General features: G+C 51.9%; 1 long non-coding RNA gene and 1 pseudogene across 1 annotated transcript; one reads left to right on the top strand and one right to left on the bottom strand.

The window, feature by feature from the left end:
* Positions 1-3: 3 nt before the first annotated feature.
* On the bottom strand, positions 4-6,100 carry LOC125527149 (annotated as a pseudogene).
* A 229-nt stretch (positions 6,101-6,329) lies between these two features.
* Positions 6,330-9,009, top strand: LOC125527150. The gene is made up of 5 exons (XR_007291985.1): positions 6,330-6,604; positions 6,719-6,867; positions 7,080-7,207; positions 8,000-8,104; positions 8,738-9,009. It is a non-coding gene; the product is annotated as an uncharacterized LOC125527150 (long non-coding RNA).
* The last annotated feature ends 1,746 nt before the right edge of the window (positions 9,010-10,755 follow it).

Below are 10,755 nucleotides of genomic sequence, written 5' to 3'. Positions count from 1 at the left end.
AAGGTACGCCACGTCGTAGGCGCCGGCGTGGGTGATCCACGACAGCGGCCGCCCGTGTCCGACGCCGATGAGGCCGGAACCCATGAGCAGCGCGCCGAGCATGTAGGCGTCGACGCCGTGGTTGCGGAGCGTGTCAAGGTCGAGGCTGTTGAGTTAAACCTTGTCTCGGGTAACTTCCATGCAGCGGCAGCAGTAGAAATTACTTAGCCTAGAAGTAAAATGGTACAGTTGCATGTCGGCAGTAGTAACTTAGCTACGAAGTGAAAACAGCAGCAGCATAGCCGTACACAGCTGCAGGTCGGCAAGTCGGTAAGAAGCCGTAGCTTACTAGTTAAGGTAAGTCTGTGACGTAAGTGCTTAGCTAAGAGCTAGCAGATATTTTAGCCCATAGTCGGTTTGTAAGCACTATATAAGAGGCTGCACCCCACCCGGTTGTAGCATTCCATTCCGATCAAATCAAGGAAACAAGCCACTTCAGTTTCCTCCTCTACTCATAAGTGTACCAGCTTCACTACTAGTGTGTGTGTGAGCAGCACCGTGTGCTCTGCTAGTTTACACTAGCTGTAGTTTAGACTTGGTTGATCCTCGGACAACTAGCTACTCGCTAGTTCGGGCCAACAATTGGCATCAGAGCCTTAGGTTATGCCGAAGCATATGCCGAAGGAAGGCTTCGCCAGCGACGGCTCCAAGACCGCCGAGCATAACTCGGCTGAGGACACCCGTGCGGCGGACGCGCTCGCGCTGCGAGGCAGGCCGGGAGGTGAGCTGGATGCGCCACGCTCCGTGCGTGACGTGGGCATGTCCAGCACCTCCTTCCCTCTCCTCACGCGGACCAACTACCCCAGTTGGTCGATCATGATGAAAGTCATCATGGAGGCGCGGCATATGTGGAAAGCTGTGGAAACCGGCGATGTCGAGTATGAGGAGGACCGGCTGGCGATGGAGGCGATCTTGCGCTCCGTCCCAGAGGAGATGGTGCTCACCCTTGGCGCCAAGGAGACGGCCAAGGAAGCATGGGACACCATCAAGACTCTGCGCATCGGCGTGAAGCGCGTACGGGAGTCGAAGGCCCAGACCTTGCGCCTCCAGTACGAGGAGATCCGGTTTAAGGCCGGTGAACAAGTCGACGACTTCGCCTTGCGGCTGCAAGGTCTCGTCAACGAGCTCGCAACGCTCGGAGATCCCATCGACAACAAGATGGTGATTCTCAAGTTTCTCCGCGTCGTCCCCAGGCAGTACAAGCAACTGGCCTGGTCCATCGAGAGCTTGGTGGATCTCTCCACCATGACGATCGAGGAGCTGGTAGGGCGGCTGAAGGTCGTCGAGGAGTGCGGCGACGAAGCTGACAATCGTGTTGGCGGCGAACTACTGCTCACCAGGGAGCAGTGGGACGCGTAGCTTCAGTAGCGCGGCCGCGATGGCTCTTCCGGCAGTGGGGAAGGCGCCCCCACGGGAAGCAGAGGTCGCGGCAGAGGCGGAGGCCGCGCCCAGAGCGGCGGCGGCAACCGCGGTCGCAAGACAAGCCAGGCAGGGCGAGGCGCTGGCAACGGTGGCAAGTGCCGCTACTGCAACATGCCGGGTCACTGGATCCGGGATTGTCGCAGGAGGAAAGCCGATGAGGCAGCCGCGGCAACGATAAACCTCGTCCAAGCTGACGTGGACGGTGGGCCGGCAATGATGCTGGCAAGAGTCGAGCCCGTGCAGGAGAGCACAACATCTCTCGCGACCACGGCTCCGACAACCACCCATTCCGTGCAGGAGGCACGGAACCCGTCCACGGGAACCATCACTCCAGTGATAGACCACACCTCGACAACGACATTCTCGGGGCCTGTCGACTGGGAGGCGGTGAAGGCTCGGGTGTGGGGGAGCCACACCCCAGCGACGGCGTCCCCGAACTCCGGACCCGATGAGGTCGCGCAAGTTGGCGCGGCAATGACGCATATGGCGGACCATGCTCCGATCATGATGCTGGCGACCATCGACTCCGTGTAGGAGCGCACGGAGACTCAGGTCAGCCACACCCCGACAACAAAGTGTTCGGGGTCCACCGTGCTGACGGGAGATGGCTCCCTGACAACGGCATGTGCGTGCGGCTACGTCTTCCTCAACGAGGAGAGAGCTGTGACCACACCCACGCTTGCAGGCGGCAAGCAAAGTGAGGGTTGGTTCCTCGACACCGGCGCCACGAACCACATGACTGGTTCGGTCGACGCGTTCGCGGAGCTGGACCGCTCAATCACTAGGAAGGTGCGGTTCGCGGACGGATCCGTGGTGGAGATCCACGGGCGCGGAACCGTCGTCTTCGCCGACAAAGGGGGTGATCACAGGGCGTTCACGGACGTCTACTTCATCCCGGCGCTCAAGAGCAGCGTCATGAGTGTCGGACAGCTCGACGCGGGCTGGTTCGACATCGGCATCCGGCGCGGTGTTCTCGCCGTGCGCGACCAGTAGAAGAGGCTGCTCATCGAGGTAACCCGCTCGCCGAACCGCCTCTACAAGTTCTTCTTTCGACCCGTGCATCCTGTATGCCTTGCCGTGGGTCATGTCTCCGACGCATGGCGTTGGCATGCCCGGCTAGGACACCAGCACTTCGACGGGTTGCGGAAGATGGCGCGAGGCAATGTCGTTCGTGGGCTACCTCACATCGAGCACGCCGATGAGCTGTGTGATGCGTGTCTTGCGGGGAAGCAGCGGCGTCTGCCATTTCCCGAGAAGGCACGCTATCGAGCGCAGAAACCCCTGGAGCTGGTTCACGGGGACCTCTGCGGCCCAATCACCCCGGCAACGCCAGGAGGGCGTCGCTACATCCTACTGCTCGTCGACGACTATAACAGGATCATGTGGGTGCTACTCCTCGCCTCCAAGGATGAGGCGGAGCAAGCCATTGTCAAGCAGCAAGCGGCGGCAGAGGTCGAGTGTGGCCAAAAGCTGCGCGTGCTGCGCACGGACCGTGGCGGCGAGTTCACGTCGGCCACGTTCTACAAGCACTGCGACGAGAAAGGGGTGCAACGTCACCACACAGCCCCTTACTTGCCGCAGCAGAATGGCGTCGTCGAGCGGAGGAACCAGACGGTGCTCGGGATGGCACGCTGCATGCTCAAGGCAAAGCAGGTGCCGAGCATGTATTGGGGGGAGGCCGTGCTCACGGACGTCTTCATCCTCAACCGCTCCTTCACAAGGAGCGTCGATGGAAAAACGCCTTACGAGGCGTGGTATGGGAGGAAACCCGATGTACGCTTCCTCCGCACCTTTGGCTGCGTCGGGCACGTCAAGATGACGCGCCCACAGCTGAAGAAACTCGACGACAGGAGCACCCCAATGGTGTTCATGGGCTACGAGACGGGCTCTAAGGCGTACAAGATGTACGACCCCGTCTCAAAGCATGTGCATGTCTCGCGCGATGTCATCTTCGACGAAGACGCGCGATGGACTTGGGAGGCGTCGGGGGAGGCCCCGGCAAGCAGCTCCTTCACCGTGGAGTACCCGATGTACTCTAGGACCCCGGGAAACAAGACCCCGGGAAGTTCCACCCCGGGAAGCCCGGGAGGTGTGGATCCGGGAACCGCAACCCCGAGAACACCGTCCCCGGTTACGGTGTCCCCGGACACCCCGACGTCAAGCAAGGTGGGTCCCGGGAGGCAGTTCGCAACCCCGCCAACGGCGAGGTCGGAGCTGTTCGACGCCGACGACAGCGTTGACGCCCCCCACAGGTTTCGGCGCATGGGGGATCTCCTCGGCAAGGTTGCGGCAATACCGCAACAACCCGAGGATGAGGACGCTGATGACGATGAGGTCTTGCATCTGATACCCGGCGAGGAGCCGACCACGTTCGCGGAGGCCGAGCAAGAGGATTGCTGGCGCCACGCGATGCTAGACGAGCTGGCGTCGATCAATGACAACGCCACTTGGACACTCACCACACTGCCTGCTGGGCACCGAGCCATCGGGCTCAAGTGGGTGTTCAAGGTGAAGAAGGACGAGGACGGCGCCATTGTCAAGCACAAGGCGCGCCTCGTTGCAAAGGGCTATGTGCAGCGTGAGGGAGTGGACTTCGAGGAAGTCTTCGCTCCGGTGGCAAGGCTGGAGTCTGTGCGGCTCATCCTTGCCGTGGCCGCTCACCGCGGGTGGGAGGTACACCACATGGACGTCAAGTCGGCGTTTCTCAACGGCGACCTTAATGAGGAGGTGTACGTCTCCCAACCACCCGGGTTCGTTGCCAAGGGCCACGAGCAGGGCGTGTATCGACTACACAAGGCCCTGTATGGTCTCCGGCAAGCCCCAAGGGCATGGAACGCCAAGCTCGATGCAAGCCTCGCATCCCTTGGGTTCTCACGCAGCGCTTCTGAGCACGATGTGTACTCGCGTGGCATCGCGAACACGCTGCTCATCGTCGGCATCTACGTCGACGACCTGGTCATCGCCGGGGCAGAGCCTAAAGAGGTTCAACTCTTCAAGGGAGAGATGCATCGTCTCTTCAGCATGAGCGACCTTGGGCTGCTCCGGTACTACCTCAGGCTTGAGGTGAACCAGGAGGGTGGTCGCATCACGATCACACAAACGGCCTACGCCACCAAGATGCTCGAGCGAGCAGGCATGAAGGACTGCCATGCCGTGCACGCTCCAATGGAGGCACGGCTGAAGCTCAGCAAGGAGAGCCCGGAGAAGGCGGTGGATGCTACACTCTACCGTAGCATCATCGGGAGCCTCAGGTATCTCGTGCACACCCAACCGGACATCACGTTCGTTGTCGGGTACCTGAGTAGGTTCATGGAAGCCCCGGCAAGCGATCATCTCGCTGCCGTCAAGCACCTGCTCCGGTACATCGCGGGTACGCTCACGCATGGATGCGTGTATCGTCGTGGCGACAACGAGAGCTTGGTTGGGTACAGCGACTCCGACCATGCTGGTGACGTGGACTCCCGAAAGAGCACCTCGGGCATACTGTTCCTTCTCGGCAACAATCCCGTCAGCTGGCAATCGGTGAGGCAGAAAGTTGTCGCCGTATCTTCATGCGAGGCGAAGTACATCGCGGCAGCTACAGCGGCCTGTCAAGGCATTTGGCTTGCTCGCCTTCTCGGCGAGATGCTGAATCAGGACACCGTCCTTGCGCTCATCTTCGTCGACAACAAGTCGGCGATTTCCCTCTGCAAGAATCCAATGCTTCACGACCGCAGCAAGCACATCAATCTCCGCTATCACTTCATACGTGACTGCGTCGAGAAAGGCACAGTGATCGTGGAGTTCATCCGGACTGGTGAGCAGAAGGCAGACATCCTGACGAAGGCACTTGGCCGCGTCCGGTTCCAGGATCTGCGCGACAAGGTCGGGATCATCGACACGAAGCTCCTTCGACAAGGTTGAGGGAGAGATTATTGAGTTAAAGCTTGTCTCGGGTAACTTCCATGCAGCGGCAGCAGTAGAAATTACTTAGCCTAGAAGTAAAATGGTACAGTTGCATGTCAGCAGTAGTAACTTAGCTACGAAGTGAAAACAGCAGCAGCATAGCCGTACACAGCTACAGGTCAGCAAGTCGGTAAGAAGCCGTAGCTTACTAGTTAAGGTAAGTCTGTGACGTAAGTGCTTAGCTAAGAGCTAGCAGATATTTTAGCCTATAGTCGGTTTGTAAGCACTATATAAGAGGCTGCACCCCACCCGGTTGTAGCATTTCATTCCGATCAAATCAAGAAAACAAGCCACTTCAGTTTCCTCCTCTACTCATAAGTGTACCAGCTTCACTACTAGTGTGTGTGTGTGAGCAGCACCGTGTGCTCTGCTAGTTTACACTAGCTGTAGTTTAGACTTGGTTGATCCTCGGACAACTAGCTACTCGCTAGTTCGGGCCAACAGAGGCCGCGGCGGGCGAGGTAGTCGAGGGCCTTGTCGTCGTGCGGGTCGGCGGGGCGGCAGAACCGCAGAAGTCGCGGAGGTTGAACTCCCAGGCGACCTGCTGGCCTAGGTGGTCGCAGACGGCGATGCCGACCTGGAGCGGCTTGAGGCCGTCCACGTTGGCCTTCATGAGCGCGTAGCGGTGCTCCACCGGCAGGCTGTTGAGGTCCTGGGGAGAATGTTGTGTCAAACTTGTCTCCGAAGGCTGCATGTCGGCAGCATGCATGCACCAGGGTAGTATTACTTAGCTACGAAGGGAGTAGCAGTAAGTTGGCAAGACCATTTTGGTTTTCTACTATTGTAGGTCAGCCATGATGTCACTTAGGTAATTGACATCAGCACGTACGTACTATAGTCGGTTCAGTAGGCTATATAAAGGACCGATGCCCGTCGCTGTAAGATCATTCCATTCCAATCAAAGCAAGGCAATCAGCCTTCAAGCAGTACTCCTCTTGGTGTGTGTGTATGTGTCTTGTGTTGCACTAGTGAGTACGTATGTTACTAGTGAGTTGAGTGCAAGTACTACCGTTAGATAGTCAGACCCTCTGGTCTCAGTAGTTCTGGGCTAACAACGCGCCGGTGCCCAGGCGCCTTGCATCCATCTACAGCGAGGTGCAGACGAGCCGCATCGCGCACACGCTGCCCCTCCCCTCCGTCCTCCGCTCCCACTTCACGCTCGCCGACGAGCCGGCCAGCACCGCCGCTAGAAGCCCCGGTGAGTAATGAACGCCCTCTTTCCTGGGTTGCGTCCTTCCCGGATCTTGCCTGACGGATCGTGGGCTGGGTGGGTTTGAATTTGGGATTTGATGGTCGTCATTCGATCTCGCAGACGAGATAGCCAAGCTGTTCTCCAGCCTGCACGGCCGCTGTCCACGGCCGTGCTGCCGTCGGCCGAGCCCGTCGCGACGAAGCCGCTCAAGATAGGCATCGTGCTTCCTGGTGGCCAGGTTCCAGGGGGACAATGGATCGACTTCTTTGGTAAGTGCGACTGATCTCTAGCTGTACGTTCATTTAGCAATAGTTGAGGCCAACTGAAATTGAAAATCGGCGTTTATAATTGAATCGGAGAGCTGTTAGTGCACTGTCAATCTCTTTTCTGATGGAAAATCTGAGGATAAATCTTATTAGATTTTGTTGTTTGGAGGTGTTTCCTGAATAATTCCTATCGTTGCTTGTCATGTTTGGTGTAGTGTAACAGATTACCTGCAGGAGGGTGCCAAAGGCAGCACCATGTATGGATTAAGGGAGGCCCGCTGGTGTCATGAAGGGCAACTACGTCGAGCTGACTGCTGATTTCGTGTACCCCTACGGAAACCAGGTATGTCAGCATAACCTTTACTAAGCACGCCTACTGATATTTCAATGTTTCATATAAACTTTGGTTATAACCATTTGCAAAACTGGAAGTGGCTCATCAGTAGAGATTTTGTTGAGGTACTTCCATGAATTAACAGATGATTTTTTTTCTCTTGAAGTATCCTTGTGTGTTAGAAATTTCTGATCATAAGCATGACAAATATATGATGGATACATACAGTTTTATGGGTAACCTGAATTACTATTTCATGCCCTGGACTGACATTACATGAATGATCATGTAGTACAATGAGAACTGGTAAATTCAAGGACTTTGGTTATAACCATTTGCAAAACTGGAAGTGGCTCATCAGTAGAGATTCTGTTGAGGTACTTCCATGAATTAACAGATGATACTTTTTCTCTTGAAGTATCCTTGTGTGTAAGAAATTTCTGATCATAAGCATGACAAATATATGATGGATACATATAGTTTTGTGGGTAACCTGAATTACTATTTCATGCATTGGACTGACATTACATGAATGATCATGTAGTACAGTGATAACTGGTAAATTCAAGATGAATAGTGCTATTCTGATTTATCTCCACTTCTCCATATTCTCTGTTTTAGCCTCTTTACTGTAATCGGACAGGTGTATTTTCTTTTGTTGTGTCTTCAGTGAGAATATTTGAACGACACATCTATGTTAGTTTAGTTTATATTATTTCTTAACTCCATTTTGTATTGCAATCTACTGCTATTTTTACGTATGGATTGAACTGAATATTACTAATATGTTCATTATTTCAGTCGTCAGAGATTCAGAATTCTTGCTGTATCATGGGTGCACTATCAGAGATGGTGAATGCTTTAGACGCTCTAAACTTTTTTTCCCGGGGGGAGGGGGCCTGAGAGGTATAAAATTCCATCAGTGTGCTTTTTAATTCAACCTGCACAAAAATATGGACCTCTTATCTAGTAAATAAACCTGTAAAATTATACAGTGCGGAGATCCAAAAACAACATCATACCCGCTGAACTCAGATTTTACAGTCCAGATACCCGTGCTAAACGTGTACAACCGACAATCTGAGATCAATACTTCTGCTCAGACAATCTAAATTGGTTATCAAAATTTCTTAGCAAAGCTCCTACAGAAGCTTAAGAATATGCTTGCTGCATATAATTTGATGTTCAAAGCCATATCTCCTCTTTCCTTTTATTCTTTAACTTCTATACATCATGGTATTGGTTATTTAGTTTCACTTCCTAACAGAAACACCGAACGGAGAAAACAACCGGGCTTCCATTGGTTCATAATTTTTTAATATATTTTGCTTACGGTGCAGATGCAAGTTTTAGTGTGCTATATGGTTGTTCTTTTTTTTTTTGTGGGGAAGCTAAGGTTGTTCTAAGTCATGTAATGAAGATGCATACGACCTCATGCATTCGTAATACTTTTAGATATTTCTGGGCACCTACAAGTGAGCAGCATTTTGCCTATTTTGGCCCTGATTGGCATCTTCCTAATCACACTATTTTTTACAGGGGTTAGCTTCTATTGGTTCCTCTGTTCACTTTTTTTTTCTGACGAGAGGTTCTGCAAGTTCCCTCAGTGAAGCCTTATGTCCAAGAATAAATTACCTACGTTTGAGTGCGAGTAATGTACAACAGTTTGTAATTTTTCATTTGTATTTTTTCCTCGAACAAGAATTGGTGGTTGGTATTCAGTTATTTTTTATATGCCGACAATGTTTTTTCTGCATATCGATTAACTGTCCGTTTACATAAAGAAAGAAGTTTGTGATTCTCTGAGCCAACTTTGAAGCTTTTCTTTCCTTAGCATCACTTCGTAAAGAATAGTTTTCCTTGTACAACTCACCAGTATGTATGCAAAATAGCAGCACTACACAAAATTGCCATCTTCTAGCCTGAAAATAGAAACCAATACAATGCACAATTTTGTTGCCTTCATTATGTTATTACATTGTTAAAATTTGTTCCTTCTATATTTAAATAATTGCTTCTTAGGATAAACTAAAAAAAATCACATTGTTATACATGCGTTGCACGTGCGTGACTACTAATGTGTCAAAAGAAAGTTCTAGACTGCGTGCATTGATGTCTTTGATGTCCATCTTCCTCCGTGCGCCGCGCCGCACTCCCCCTTGTCCTTGACTTCTGTGCCGCCGCCGCCCTGTTTCCATATGGTAGCGGTAACTATTGGGAAGCATAGTAGAAAACAAAAAAAGGCACCCTACGATCACCCAGGAATAACATGAAGATGCATCAATGGTTTGGATTCGATCGTTACCGACTCCGAGTTGCAGCGAAAGAAGACGAATCGGTGTAGATCGTACTTGGAGTCCCCCAAACCGTAGATGAACGATCCAGCGAACCACCTACGAACAGTCCGTCGAGCGAAAGACTGAAAGCACGGCATCTCTACGAGTTGCAAGCATACGGTCTTCACAGTCCGATAGCGCTTCGCCGTCCAGAGCTAATCTCTGTCGGAGAATTAGACGGAGGAGATTAGAACCACATTGGGCTTCTAATTATGAGGATTAGAGGATCTAGGTCAAGCTCTAATTGATCAACTAGGACAGAACTAGAACTAGAGGATGCTCCAAAACTTGTGTGTTAAAAAGGTAGTATATATAGGTTGGAGGGGGGAAGGAGGGGTGCCACACGAAGGGGGAAAGAATTTCCCCCTTGCGCCAGCCTAGAGGGGGAGGATGAAGGAAATATGCCCTAGAGGCAATAATAAAGTTATATTTATTTCCTTATATCATGATAAATGCTTATTATTCATGCTAGAATTGTATTAACCGGAAACATAATACATGTGTGAATACATAGACAAACAGTATGTCACTAGTATGCCTCTACTTGACTAGCTCATTGATCAGAGATGGTTAAGTTTCCTAACCATAGACAAAGAGTTGTCATTTGATTAATGAGATCACATCATTAGGAGAATGATGTGATTGACTTGACCCATTCCGTTAGCTTAGCACACGATCGTTTAGTATGTTGCTATTGCTTTCTTCATGACTTATACATGTTCCTATGACTATGAGATTATGCAACTCCCGTTTACCGGAGGAACACTTTGTGTGTTACCAAACGTCACAACGTAACTGAGTGATTATAAAGGTGCTCTACAGGTGTCTCCGAAGGTACTTGTTGGGTTGGCGTATTTCGAGATTAGGATTTGTCACTCCGATTGTCGGAGAGTATCTCTGGGCCCTCTCGGTAATGCACATCACTTAAGCCTTGCAAGCATTGCAAGTAATGAGTTAGTTGCGGGATGATGTATTACGGAACGAGTAAAGAGACTTGCCGTAACGAGATTGAACTAGGTATTGAGATACCGACGATCGAATCTCGGGCAAGTAACATACCGATGACAAAGGGAATAACGTATGTTGTTATGCGGTCTGACCGATAAAGATCTTCGTAGATGTGGGAACCAATATGAGCATCCAGGTTCCGCTATTGGTTATTGACCGGACGTGTCTCGGTTTCTTCGAACCCACAGGGTCCGCATGCTTAACGTTTCGATG

Source organism: Triticum urartu, unplaced genomic scaffold (genome assembly GCF_003073215.2).
Source record: "Triticum urartu cultivar G1812 unplaced genomic scaffold, Tu2.1 TuUngrouped_contig_3016, whole genome shotgun sequence".
Taxonomy (NCBI): domain Eukaryota; kingdom Viridiplantae; phylum Streptophyta; class Magnoliopsida; order Poales; family Poaceae; genus Triticum; species Triticum urartu.
The sequence above is the reverse complement of the archived record's forward strand: the minus strand, read 5'-3'. Positions and strand labels throughout refer to the sequence as shown.